Source organism: Dendrobates tinctorius, unplaced genomic scaffold (genome assembly GCF_039654945.1).
Source record: "Dendrobates tinctorius isolate UK_male_01 unplaced genomic scaffold, ASM3965494v1 ptg000033l, whole genome shotgun sequence".
Taxonomy (NCBI): Eukaryota; Metazoa; Chordata; class Amphibia; order Anura; family Dendrobatidae; genus Dendrobates; species Dendrobates tinctorius.
This window is the reverse complement of record NW_027361701.1, coordinates 19430750-19443559: the sequence shown is the minus strand read 5'-3', so window position 1 is coordinate 19443559 and position 12810 is coordinate 19430750. Positions and strand designations below refer to the sequence as shown.

General features: G+C 50.3%; 1 protein-coding gene across 15 annotated transcripts in view; it reads right to left on the bottom strand.

Annotated features, from left to right (window-relative positions):
- FOXRED2 (FAD dependent oxidoreductase domain containing 2) overlaps positions 1-12810 on the bottom strand; it is a 1046175-nt gene that overhangs the window by 953985 nt on the left and 79380 nt on the right. The window lies entirely within an intron of this gene.

Genomic DNA, 12810 nt, shown 5'->3' with positions numbered 1-12810 from the left:
AGTAAGATTTTATTAACAACCAAAACACAAAGTGGATAAAAACCTCTAAAAACAGGAGATCAACAATACAACACCCTCGCGTCCGGAAGGGGTCCGTGAGGCAAAGTATAAGTGTCAATAAGATTGAAACGGTAGTACAGCTATAGATAACTGCCACTCGGACATAACGGGACTGCCTCTGAACCTGGCATGAAAAAACATGTTGCAAGTATAGAAACACATAAGAAGCCAAAATTAAGCATCCCCAAGATTGGTATAAAAAAGGCAAGCAAGAAGAAATAGTCCTTATTAGGTAACCCTCTTGGAGCATATACAGTATATATACGGAGCGGTAGATAGAGGATAATATCCTGATAAAATGATGGTAATAGGTTATGAGCCACAGAAAGGAGAATGAAATAGAGGAACCAATAGTAGACAAGCCAGTCATGAGGGGGTAAGATAGAAAACCCAACAATGCAAAAGACAGGCTTGTAAACAGGAGGCAAATGTTAGAAAATAATATAAATCACCATGTGAGGCAGTCAGATTTTCAGGCCAAGTAATCAGTGACTACCATGGTAGGTAGGGAGTCCTGGGACAGGGTGTGTGGGAATCCCCATGCGTATCGCTGCCAGTGCAGCTTCATCAGGGGAAGTGTGTTCGGTAGGCGTTAGTCAGTAGTCTTATATAAGCAAGTAGTGAAGTAATTAGACATAAAGGGTTACCGGTGTGTATCCTGAGGCCTGTGAAACCTCTGTGCGGAAGCGTGTTCAATTAGATTAGCTGATACTGATGTGCAACCCGAGTAGGCACCTGCGCAGTAGATTGGTGCCTGCAGAAAGCCAGAACAGCTCTGTATCGATAGAACAATGTGCCTGGTGTTAGCTCAAGCACAATAGCCACAAGTGCCAATGTGTGGTACTGTGAATTCTCTCTCTGGCTTCCCTCTGGTGATTACTGAAGATAGTGGAGCTGGTCAGATTGAGAGTTCTCTTTCTGGGCTCCCTCTGGTGGTTAATGGAGGTAGTGGAGCTGATCTGATTGACAGAGGCTTGCCACCTGAAAATGAGGAAGACGATTGGAGATCTAGGGTTTCTGATTGGGATAAAAGACAGCAGACTCCCTCTATCCCTGCTGGTGATTTTCTTCCTGTGCCTCCTGAGGTCTGATGTCTCCTGCTCTTTCCCTGCATGTTCAGCTAAGTGGTTCATTTGCTATTTTGTTTGCATTTGATCTGGTTTTGTTTATCTCTTGCTTTGTGCGGGTCAGCTAGATCCGGCTGGGGCTGTGCTGAATCACCGCCCATATTTTACTGCATGTGCCAGTGTGATGGTTCCCAAGGGTGAACCCACTGGACCGCGGTAAGGCCTCTTTCACACATCAGGTTTTCGCCGTCAGGCGCGATCCGGCGCTTTTGACAAAAACCGGATCCGGCGAAATGCAATGCCGGATCCGGTTTCCCCCCCATTGACTTGCATTAGAGCCGGATCGAGCCGGATGGCCATGCGTTTCATCCGATTTTCGCCGGATCCGGCAATGTGACGCGATCCGGCGTCTGGAAAAAACGGCTACTGTAACGTTTTTTGTCTCCGGCGAAAAAGCCGGACACGCCGCATCCGGCGTGTCCGGCTTTTTCATACAATGAAAGCCTATGAGCGCCGCAATGCGCCTGATCCGGCGACAGCCGGATCCGGTGGCCGGATCCGGTTTTTTGGTCTGAGCATGCTCAGTAGCTCTGCCCACAAGACATATATAAAAGCAAGACAGTGTGACCCTCAGCCACACCCAACATGCCACCCAAGCCAAGAACCAGGAGCAGGAGAAGGCAGCAGACATCTGCAGCAGCAGCACCATCAGCACCACCCCAAATGGAGCAGCATGCTGAACAACGGGAGGGGAGTCCAGCAGCAGATGAGAGACGGTAATTATCAAATCCCCCATTCCTCCAAACTAGGGCTATGGAATATCAAGATATTCATTGGCCCTTTGTTTCTTTTTATTCAACAGCCGCCCAATAGATGATGCAGCAGCAGCAATGGCAGCAGCAGGAACACCACCCACAGCCATGGAGTCTGGCCATGAGGAAGACAGCACATCTTCTTCTGGGACCCCTCCCTCGCATCGTCAGCGTTTGACGGTAAGTTTTTATTTCCAAAATCCATCATCTCTGTAATATATGTCTATTCATTGCCTTTTATTTCAAAACAGGAATCACAAGATGAAGAGGAGCTCCCAGAAGAAGAAGGAAGGGGTGGACAGACACTTGGAGTGGGATCACAATTGGTAAGTTTTTGGCATCAAACGCAGAAACACAACATCACACTACACACAACACATAGAAAACAATGTTCTGCAGACCACACACAGCAAACAAATGCCTACATCCAAAGACATAACATTTTTTGTTTTCTTCTCTAGTCTTCCCAATCTGGTGCTCGGCCAAGAGGTCCTCGCAGTGCCTCCCGGGGTCGTCGGCGACAGCAACGCGGCGGTCACCAGCGTGTAAGTATAAATATTTTTGCTTTGTTTTTTTTGCACTTTTTATTTCATTTCTTTTGTGGAGGCTAATTATGTTATTTTTGTCTTTTTCTTTAACAGCCTTCACAGCGTGCTCCCGACTCTGACGGTGAGGATGGAGGGATTGATGTGGACCGCCTCATCGATCTCGTCAGAGAAAGGGAGCCGCTCTGGAATATGGCTGACCGCCGCCACGCTGACCTTATCGTTACCCGACGACTCTGGGAGGAAATCTGTTCGCTCCTTGTGGACCGCTGGGAGGACCTCGAAGCTCGGGCCCAGATTAAAGAGCGTAAGTATATACAGTACCGGTTGCTTGATTTAAACCAGTGTTTCCCGAACTCCAGTCCTCGTGGTCCCCACGGATCATGTGTTCAGGATTTCTATTTACTTTGGAAATCCTGAAAACATGACCCCTGGGGACCATGAGGACTGGAGTTTGGGAAACACTGATGTTGTATACTAACCACTTTGTCCTTTCTCGCTTCAGGGGAGAGAATTGTGAAGCGGTGGCGGTCTGTGAGGGATCGTTTTAAGAAGGAGTTCAATAAAGAGATGCGGGCCCCGAGTGGATCTGGAGGACGCAGGAGCAAGTACAAGTACGCACGAGCCCTGTCGTTCCTCCGGGAGACAATGCTCACCAGAAGGTAAATATTACACACCACATGTGACAAAAAAATGTTTAGATGTAACTTTTTTTTTTTCAGCCAGGGCCATACCATGTCACTATTTTAATTGTTTTTTTTTCTCTTTATTCCACAGCATGGTGAGCAGCACTCGGGAGCCTGCACGATTGGACCCTTCTGAGGCGATCCCTGAGGAGACCGTCACCGAGGGACACTTCGACGCCCCGGTACATCTGCACCTTCCCAGCCTTCCCACACATTCGACCCATCTGTCCCATCCACCAGCACAGGAGCATCGTGGCCGCCTAGATTACATGAAGCTGCTGGTGAGGAGATCGCTTTCCCTTTACCCCACCCTTCTGCCCCTGCCACCTCTAGTACACCTGCGGGTACTGGGCGGCAGCGGCAGAGGGGTCAGGAAAAGACTTATGCGCCAGGGTTCTTGCATCTGAATGCATCTTTCCAGAACTGTCTAAAAGTCTTGTCAGAGCAAATCTCCGCAGGCTATCAGCAGATCAACTCCAGCATTCTGGAGGTGAAGACACTTCTGCAAACCATGCATTCAGAAGCAAGATCTTCGCCAAACCACACCTTTTTCAGGTCTGTTGTGGAGCGCATGGCAACACTATCTCCTACCCAGCAGATGCATGTAATGCATTCGTGCCACGGTGCTCTACAGCAGGTTACCTCCCAACCTCCACCTCCCACCACTGTAGTTCCTCCACCTGCACCCCCTCCAGCCACTTTCCATCCTCCCCCTCCTATTACATCTGCACCCCCTCCAGCCACTTTCCATCCTCCCCCTCCTATTACATCTGCACCCCCTCCAGCCACTTTCCATCCTCCCCCTCCTATTACATACCAGCAACCTCCCCAGTACCAGCAACCTCCCCAGTACCAGACATCTCCCCACTTCCAGCAACCTGCCCCGTACCAAACTCCTTCCCCGTACCAAACTCCTTCCCCATACAACTTTCCATCAACATCATCTGCTCCTACAGTCCCTGCCCAACCCTCCACTCCACCGCCCACCACCTCTTCTGCCTCCCACATGTCCACCCATTCTGTAGCTTTTTCCACACCATCACCTCTAACTGTTCCTTCCCCACCACGATCCCAGTCCTCTCTCCACACTCCCATTGTCGAAGTGTCCCGCAGCCCCTCCAGCAGTATTTCCACCCCACACTACACAGATTTATGATGTGTTTTGTAATAAAAATGCCCAGTTGGTTTCAAACCTTTATTAAAAAAGTTTTTTTAACTTTAAAAAGTTTACAAAAAAAAAATATTTTAAATAAAAGTTAAATTATTGTTTACACTGGTTGTCTGTCATTTCTTTCTGCGGCGAAATAGGTTTAAAAAAAGGTTAAATACAGGGTATTTAAAAGGTAAAAAGGTATTCAAAACCAGGTATATAACTGTGGGTAAATTTTAGCTTTTTGCCACAGTTGTGTTCCTGGTTGTGTTTGAAGCAAAGTATTTCACCTAAAAAGTTGTGTTTATTGTTGGTGATTTCCTAACAATGTACACAACTTTTGTTAAAAGGTGAAATACTTTGCATAAAACACAACCAGGTACACACCTGTGGCCTAAAGCTAAAAATAGAGACCATGATAAGATAGCCAACTTTGGTTGGCAAAGGTATATACTGTTGGTACAGAAGGTACACAAGTTTGGTTGGGCACAAATCTTTCACACTCTGTCATCCTGCCAGTGTACTCTGCCTTGAGGTGACATAAAGTATAGTGCAAAATTGTCCCTCATTACTGAAACCGACACAGAACTTCTAGTGGTAATGTCATGGTAATCTTGCAAGGTGGTTTCTTCAGAGGTGTCCTCAATGGAAATGGGTTCCTTGCAGATAACAAAATTGTGGAGTACCACGCAAGCTTTCATCACCTCGTCAACAGTTTCTGTCTTGAGGTTGATCGCAGTCAATAGGACCCGCCATTTGGCTGTCAGAATACCAAAGGTACATTCAACCATTCTTCTTGCTCTTGTGAGGCGGTAATTAAAAATGCGTTTTGGTCTTGTCAATCCTCTGCTAGAGTACGGTTTCAAAAGGTGTTCTGACAGCTGGAAGGCTTCATCCCCTACACAGACAAATGGCATAGGTGGACCAGATGTTTGCGGCAGCGGTCTAGGTGGTGGGAACTGGAAGGTGTTTCCATACAGTTTACGCCCCATGGCAGTTTGAAAACTTGAGAGTCATTGGAGCGGCCATAGGCCCCAATATCAACAGCAATAAATTTGTATTCCGCGTCAGTGATGGCCATGAGGACAATTGAAAAATATTTCTTGTAATTGAAATATTCCGATCCCGATCCGGCTGGCTTTACAATGCGGATATGTTTCCCGTCCACAGCGCCCAAGCAGTTGGGAAACTGACATATCTGTTGAAACTTGTCAGCAATTTCAATCCACCTCTCTGTTGTGGGCTCTGGTAAAAACTCTTCATCTAAGGAGTCCCACAGTGCACGGCATGTGTACCTCACTATTCCAGATATGGTGGAAATCCCGAGTCTGTACTGGAAATGCAGTGACGAAAGGGATTCTCCAGTTGCAAGAAATCTGTGGGGAATTAAAAAACAATAAATTAGTTTTAAATCACAGCATTACATACCAAAACTCAGCTATAACACTTGGAGATACAAACTACCACCAACAAGATTGCAGTGAAAGTGTGCTCTGATGCGAGCATATCCAATAAATGTGGCTTACCTTAAAGTCACCATCAGACGCTCTGCGGGTGAAACAGAGAAGCGGCAATAGGTGTCTGCTTTTCTTATGAGGTGTGCTATGCGCTCCACCAAGTAATCAAAATTCTCCATTTTCATCCGAACATATCCAAAAAATGTATCCGGGTTTCGTCAAAGGTCCATGCAGAGTGTAGAATAGACCCCACGCGTCATTCTCTTGGCTGTGATGGGGTGGATCCACAAACGTCGTCTACGATGCCTGATGCGCTGCTGTCTCGCTCTCTCCTTCTCCAGAACAATCACCCTCAAACGATTCGCCTCCGCTATAAAATCCGCCAAATTCTTCAAAATATTTCCAATCACAACATCCATCTTCGCCAGTAACTTGCTCTTCTCTCCAACCTGCACTTTCTCCTCTCCAACCTGTCAAAGAAGGGCTGTAGGAACACGCTATATATAGTTTTCCAGTAGCCAATCCCGTTCGGAAGGCCACAAGGGTCAATTTTAAAAACCGGATCCGGCGTAATCCGTCGAAAAACGGATGAACCGGATGAGACGGATCCGTTTTTTTCTGTCAAGAACAAGACGGATCCGGCAGAAAAACGGATCCGGCACATCAGGTTTTACAAAACATTTGCCGGATCCGGCGTTCCGGCACGACGCCGGATCGCGCCTGACGCCGAAAACCTGATGTGTGAAAGTAGCCTTAGCGAACCTCCCCTGGGCGAGCGGGCCAGGTGGACCACCCCCTATACAGGAAGCGTTAGGGACAGGCCCAGGGGAAACTACTCACCACGGCAGCTGGTACCCGAGGAGGACGGAGGGGACACAACAGGAGATGAAATAGGCAGGCAGACCGGAACCAAGGCAAACAATGGAGGCGGAGACACGGGCTGGCAGGTCTGGAACCCAGGAAAGGAGGCTGGAGGATTCAGGCTGACAAGGCAGGAACGATGAGACACGGGCAAGACGAAGACACAGGCTGGAAGCGGACACGAGATGGCAGGCACTGGGAGGAACACAAGGATCAGGTTAAACTGGGTGAATGAGGAAAGGAAAGGAGTAACGTAGCAGGAAGACGACAGGCAGACTGAGGGCCAGAGTCACAGTAAGAAACACAAATGATGATCAGGCAGTGATTTAGAGGAAGAGGCTGCCTCTTATAGAGACAGGAGTTCTGGGTCAGGTCAGCAGGTCAAGGAGGCGGGGAGATGGCCTGGCTTAGCCTGTACTGAGATCTGGGGCGCAAGGTGCGCATGCACCCCGGGTAGAGCGCCGGGACTGAGCGCGGGGCAGAGGGCAGGAGTGCAGGTGGACGCGCGCCTGCTGCAGGAGCGCGCCGAAGGCGGCGGCGCTCCCGGAGGCCACGGGCAATGCGGAACCTGATAGGGGAGCGGCAGGAGCCGAGCGCGAGGTGGGGGGCGGTGAGCGTGGAGCCAGCGTAGGCGGTAAGTGTGACAGTACCCCCCCTCTTCCCAACCTTTCCAGTCAATTAAAAAAAAAGGTTTTACTCTAGATCTTTTCATTGCAAGAATTTCCTTAATTTCAAAGACATCCTGTGTGGTTTTGGTCTACTGCCAGACCCTGGAGAACTCCTCGGTCAGAAGATTGGCCGCCGGCACACCCGAGGCCGGGAGTACCGGCAGAGGTATACCAGGATGTTGTCCGTAGACAGTAAAGAAAGGTGACTTGGCGGAGGATTCGCTGGTATGGTTGTTGTAAGCGAATTCGGCCCAAGGGAGCAAGCTGGACCAATTGTTCTGGTGGGCATTGGAAAAATGTCAGAGGTACGTGACGAGAATTTGGTTCGTACGTTCCGCTTGACCGTTAGATTGAGGGTGATAAGCGGAGGAAAAGTCCAACGTTACTTCCATCAGCTTGCATAGGGCCCTCCAGAAACGCGAGGTAAACTGAACCCCTCTGTCTGAGACAATGTGCTTGGGGAAGCCATGAATCCGGAAGACATGAGATATAAAAATTCTCGCCAGGTCAGGAGTGGAAGGTAAACCGGGCAGAGGGATGAAGTGGGCCATCTTGGAGAAGCGGTCCACGACCACCAGAATGACTGTGTGACCCGCGGACCGAGGTAGATCCGTAATAAAATCCATCGCGATATGCTGCCACGGAGCCGAGGGAACTGGAAGTGGATGCAGGAGACCGGAGGGTGGCTGCCGAGGGACCTTGTTCTTGGCACACGATGGGCAGGAGAGAATGAAACTTCGGACATCTTGAGACAAAGAGGGCCACCAATAAAAATGAGAGATGAGGGAAAGTGTTTTCTTGAGGCCGACATGGCCTGCTAACTTGGTAGCATGACCCCAATGTAGAACTCGCCTCCTGTCATTATTTTGGACAAAAGTCTTGCTGGGGGTAAGGAAGACAGGTTAACAGGTTCGACTACGATGAGCTTGTTTGGCTCCACAATGTGTGAAGGCTCCTCCTCGTTGGTGACCAGAAAGGATTGGGATAAGGCATCCGCTTTGAGATTCTTATCACCCGGACGGAAATGGAGTTCAAAATCAAACCGGTTAAAGAATAACGACCATCTGGCCAGCCGGGGATTGAGCCTTTGTGCCGATTGAATGTATGCTAGATTCTTGTGGTCAGTGTAGATCTGGAGTGGGTGTACAGCTCCCTCCAGAAGATACCGCCACTCCTCCAAGGCTAGCTTAATGGCGAGCAGCTCTCTGTCCCCAATGGTATAGTTTCTCTCCGAAGGGGAGAATGTCTTGGAGAAGAAGCAGCAGGTAACCAAGCGACCGGAAGGAGATCTCTGAGAGAGAACCGCACCGGCTCCGGTGGCTGAAGCGTCTACCTCTAGGGTGAATGGTTTGTTAGCCTCTGGACGGTGTAGCACGGGGGCTGTGGCAAAGGCTTGCCTCAAGGTTCGTAAGGCGTTCTTGGCCTCAGGAGGCCAGTGGTGAGGATCGGCTCCCTTACGGATCAAAGCAGAGATGGGAGTGGTCAGAGAGAAAAAGTGCGGAATTAACTGCCGGTAATAGTTGGCGAATCCCAGGAACCGCTGGATTGCCTTGATTCTCTGAGGACGCGGCCAGTTGAGTACAGTAGACACTTTTCCAGGATCCATGCGCAAGCCAGAATCGGAAATTATGTAACCCAAGAACGGCAGAGACGACTGTTCGAAGGCGCATTTCTCCAGCTTGGCATAGAGACGATGTGTTCTTAAACGAAGTAAGACTTGGCGTACGTCTTTTCGGTGTCTAGACAAATCCGTGGAGAACACCAGAATGTCGTCCAAGTAAACCACCACGCAGGAGTAGAGAAGATCCCGGAATATGTAGTTGACAAATTCTTGGAACACTGCGGGAGCATTGCACAAGCCGAAGGGCATAACTAGGTACTCATAATGACCGTCACGGGTGTTGAAGGCGGTCTTCCATTCATCACCAGAGTGGATCCGGACCAGATTGTAGGCCCCCCGAAGATCTAATTTTGTGAAGATCCGTGCACCCCGTAGACGGTCAAATAGCTCCGGAATGAGAGGAAGAGGGTATTTGTTCTTGATGGTGATATCGTTGAGCCCTCTATAATCAATACAGGGACGCAGGGACCCATCCTTCTTCTTGACAAAAAAGAACCCAGCTCCTGCAGTTGAGGAAGACTTACGAATAAAGCCTTTGGCCAGATTTTCCTGAATGTATTCGGATATAGCCTGGGTCTTGGAGGGAGACAGCGGGTAGATTCGACCACGAGAAGGAGTAGAACCGGGGAGAAAATTGATGGGGCAGTCATATGGATGATGCGGGGGCAGGGTCTCTGCTTCCTTCTTCTCAAAGACGTCCAAAAAGGCCCAGTAGGCGAAGGGTAACTCTGTTGACGTCAACGTTGAACGTGAGAAATTCGGCGGCTGTACGGGGAGTAGACACTTATCTTGACAAAGTTGACCCCACCGCAGAACGTCACCAGAACGCCAGTCCAGGATAGGCTCATGTCTTCTTAGCCAGGGAAGGCCCAAGAGGATGGCATGGGACAAAGAAGGCAGCACGTAGAATACTATCTTCTCCCGGTGTAAGGCTCCGACCTGAAGCTCCACCTCTTCGGTAACCTGAGTAACGGACTCCCGCAGGGGTTGGCCATCGACCGAAGCAATCTGCCGAGGGGTCTCCAGGGATCTGACAGGAATCCCAATTCTCCTAACCGCCTCAAGTTGAATGAAGTTACCGGCCGCCCCAGAATCAATATGGGCCCATTCAGAAAAACGTTTAGAATCCAGATGCAAAAGGACAGATAGAGTCAAGGGTAGAGAGGAGTCAAAATTACCTAGGGAGGCCTCTCTTACCTGTCCTAGGCGGAGGCGTTTCCCAGACGTGTGGGGCAGGCATGAAGAAAGTGGGACGCACTCCCACAGTAAAAACAGAGCCTCTGTTCGACCCTCTCTCCGACGCTCCTCCACCGGTTTGAGGCGATCCACTTGCATGGGTTCCGGTAGCGGGAGCGTGGAAGCAGACGTTGAGCGGACTCGGGGTGGACTCCGAGCGGCCGGAGGAGCGCGTGGGGGTCTTCTATCCCTAGCGAGCTCTCGGGAACGTTCCTGAAAGCGGAGATCGATGCGGGTAGCCAAAGAGATTAAATCCTCCAGAGAGGTGGGGGTATCACGACCCGCCAACTCGTCCTTGATTCGACCCGAAAGGCCCCGCCAAAAGGCTCCCATCAAGGCCTCATTGTTCCAACCCAACTCTGAGGACAGGGTGCAAAACTGAATGGCGTACTGACCTACTGAGAGCGTGCCCTGATGAAGATTGAACAGTGCTTCGGTGGTGGAGGCAAGGCGACCTGGTTCATGAAACACCTTACGAAAGGTGTCTAGGAAAAAAAAAAAAAAAGTTGGGTGACCAAGGGGTCGTCTCGTTCCCAGAGGGGGTTAACCCAGGCTAGAGCCTCTCCTTCTAAATGGGACAAGATAACGGCCACCTTGGCTCGGTCGGTGGGGTACTGTTGAGGTAACAACTCAAAATGTAGCTGGCATTGATTTAAAAACCCTCTACACGTCTTGGGGTCGCCACTGTAACGCGGGGGCTTAGCCAAACGAGGGGATGGAAGCGGAACCGCAGGCTGTGCCGGGGCTGCGGCCGCGGTCTGGAGGGCCAGCAAGCGGTTGTCCAGCGAGGCCATGTAATTCAGGATATGAGCCTGAGTGTCGCGCTGCTGGGCAAGCTCCTGCTGAAGGCCGGCGATCTGGGTGGCGCTCCCAGGATCCGAGGCCTGTAATGACGAGAGACGGGACTCCATGGACTTGAGGAACGACATGATCCTCACTTGATTTTCCCGTAGTAACAGAAGTTCCTTTTGGGTCGGGGTTGGGGTCGAAGTACCAGCGGGGTCCATGGCCTGATTGTTCTGTGATGGTTCCCAAGGGTGAACCCATTGGACCGCGGTAAGCAAACCTCCCCTGGGCGAGCGGGCTAGGTGGACCACCCCCTATACAGGGAGCGTTAGGGACAGGCCCAGGGGAAACTACTCACCACGGCAGCTGCTACCCGAGGAGGACAGAGGGGACACAACAGGAGATGAAATAGGCAGGCAGACGAATGTGCTGGACCGGAACCAAGGCAAACAATGGAGGCGGAGACATGGGCTGGCAGGACTGGAACCCAGGAATGGAGGATTCAGGCTGGCAAGGCAGGAACAATGAGACACAGGCAAGACGAAGACACAGGCTGGAAGCGGACACGAGATGGCAGGCACTGGGAGGAACACAAGGATCAGATTAGTCAGGGTGAATCAGGAAAGGAAAGGAGTAACGGAGCAGGAAGACGACAGGCAGACTGAGGGCCAGAGTCACAGTAAGAAACACAAATGATGATCAGGCAGTGATTTAGAGGAAGAGGCTGCCTCTTATAGAGACAGGAGTTCCGGGTCAGGTCAGCAGGTTAAGGAGGCGGGGAGATGGCCTGGCTTAGCCTGTACTGAGATCTGGGGCACAAGGTGCACATGCGCCCCGGGTAGAGCGCCGGGACTGAGCGTGGGGCAGAGGGCAGGAGTGCAGGTGGACGCGCGCCTGCTGCAGGAGCGCGCCAAAGGCGGCGGGCGCTCCCGGAGGCCACGGGCAAAGCGGAACCTGATAGGGGAGCGGCAGCAGGAGCCGAGCGCGAGGTGGGGGCGGTGAGCGTGGAGCCAGCGGAGGCAGTAAGTGTGACAGCCAGTTTGTTTTGTCCCCTTTTATATTGGTCTCTTTTTGCTTTGCTTTCAGAATATACCAGAGTGCTGATAAAGTGGGGGCGAAGTCGTGCGACTTCAGTGTTTTTGTGCATGATTGCAGACAGTGTCTTTCCTTTCCTATCCTGTCTAGTCAGTGTGGGGCCCATCGTTTGCTCAGTCTATTTTTCTGCCTGCGTTTGTGTTTTCATCTTGTCTCACCGACAATATGTTTGGGGGCTATCTATACTTTTGAGGTCTGCTCCGGTGCAGTTTAGATTTCCCCTTTCTTGCTTTAGGCTTAGTTAGCTCTCTGGCTGTGCCAAGGCGTCTAGGATCATCGTAGGTACGCTCCATGGCTACAGCTAGTTGTATGGACAGGATCAGGGGTCTGCATCCGCTTAGTTACCAACCTCTCTGGTTTTCTCTGGCTTAGCCTGGCCTGCTATCCTCCTTGGTGACCCATTCATAACAGAATCACCAGCCAAACTGTAGACTCTAGGGTACTCTAAAGAAGGAAAGAATTAAAAAAAAAAAAAAAAAGTGTGTCAGAATTTTTTTTTTCCCTATATTTTTTCCTCTTTTTTCTGGGGCTGTAGGAGGATATTTTTTGTCTAAATGGAGACCAAGCAATTGTCTGATCGTGTTGAGCAGCTCGCTACTGAAGTGCGGGGAATTTCTGCCTATCTCGCTCAATCATCTGCTGTTGAACCAAAAATCCCTACTGTTGATGTGTTTTCTGGGGATCGGTCTAAATGTTTGAATTTTAAGAATTGTAAATTATTTTTTGCTTTGAAACCTAACTCATCGGGGAGCTCTGTGCAGCAGGT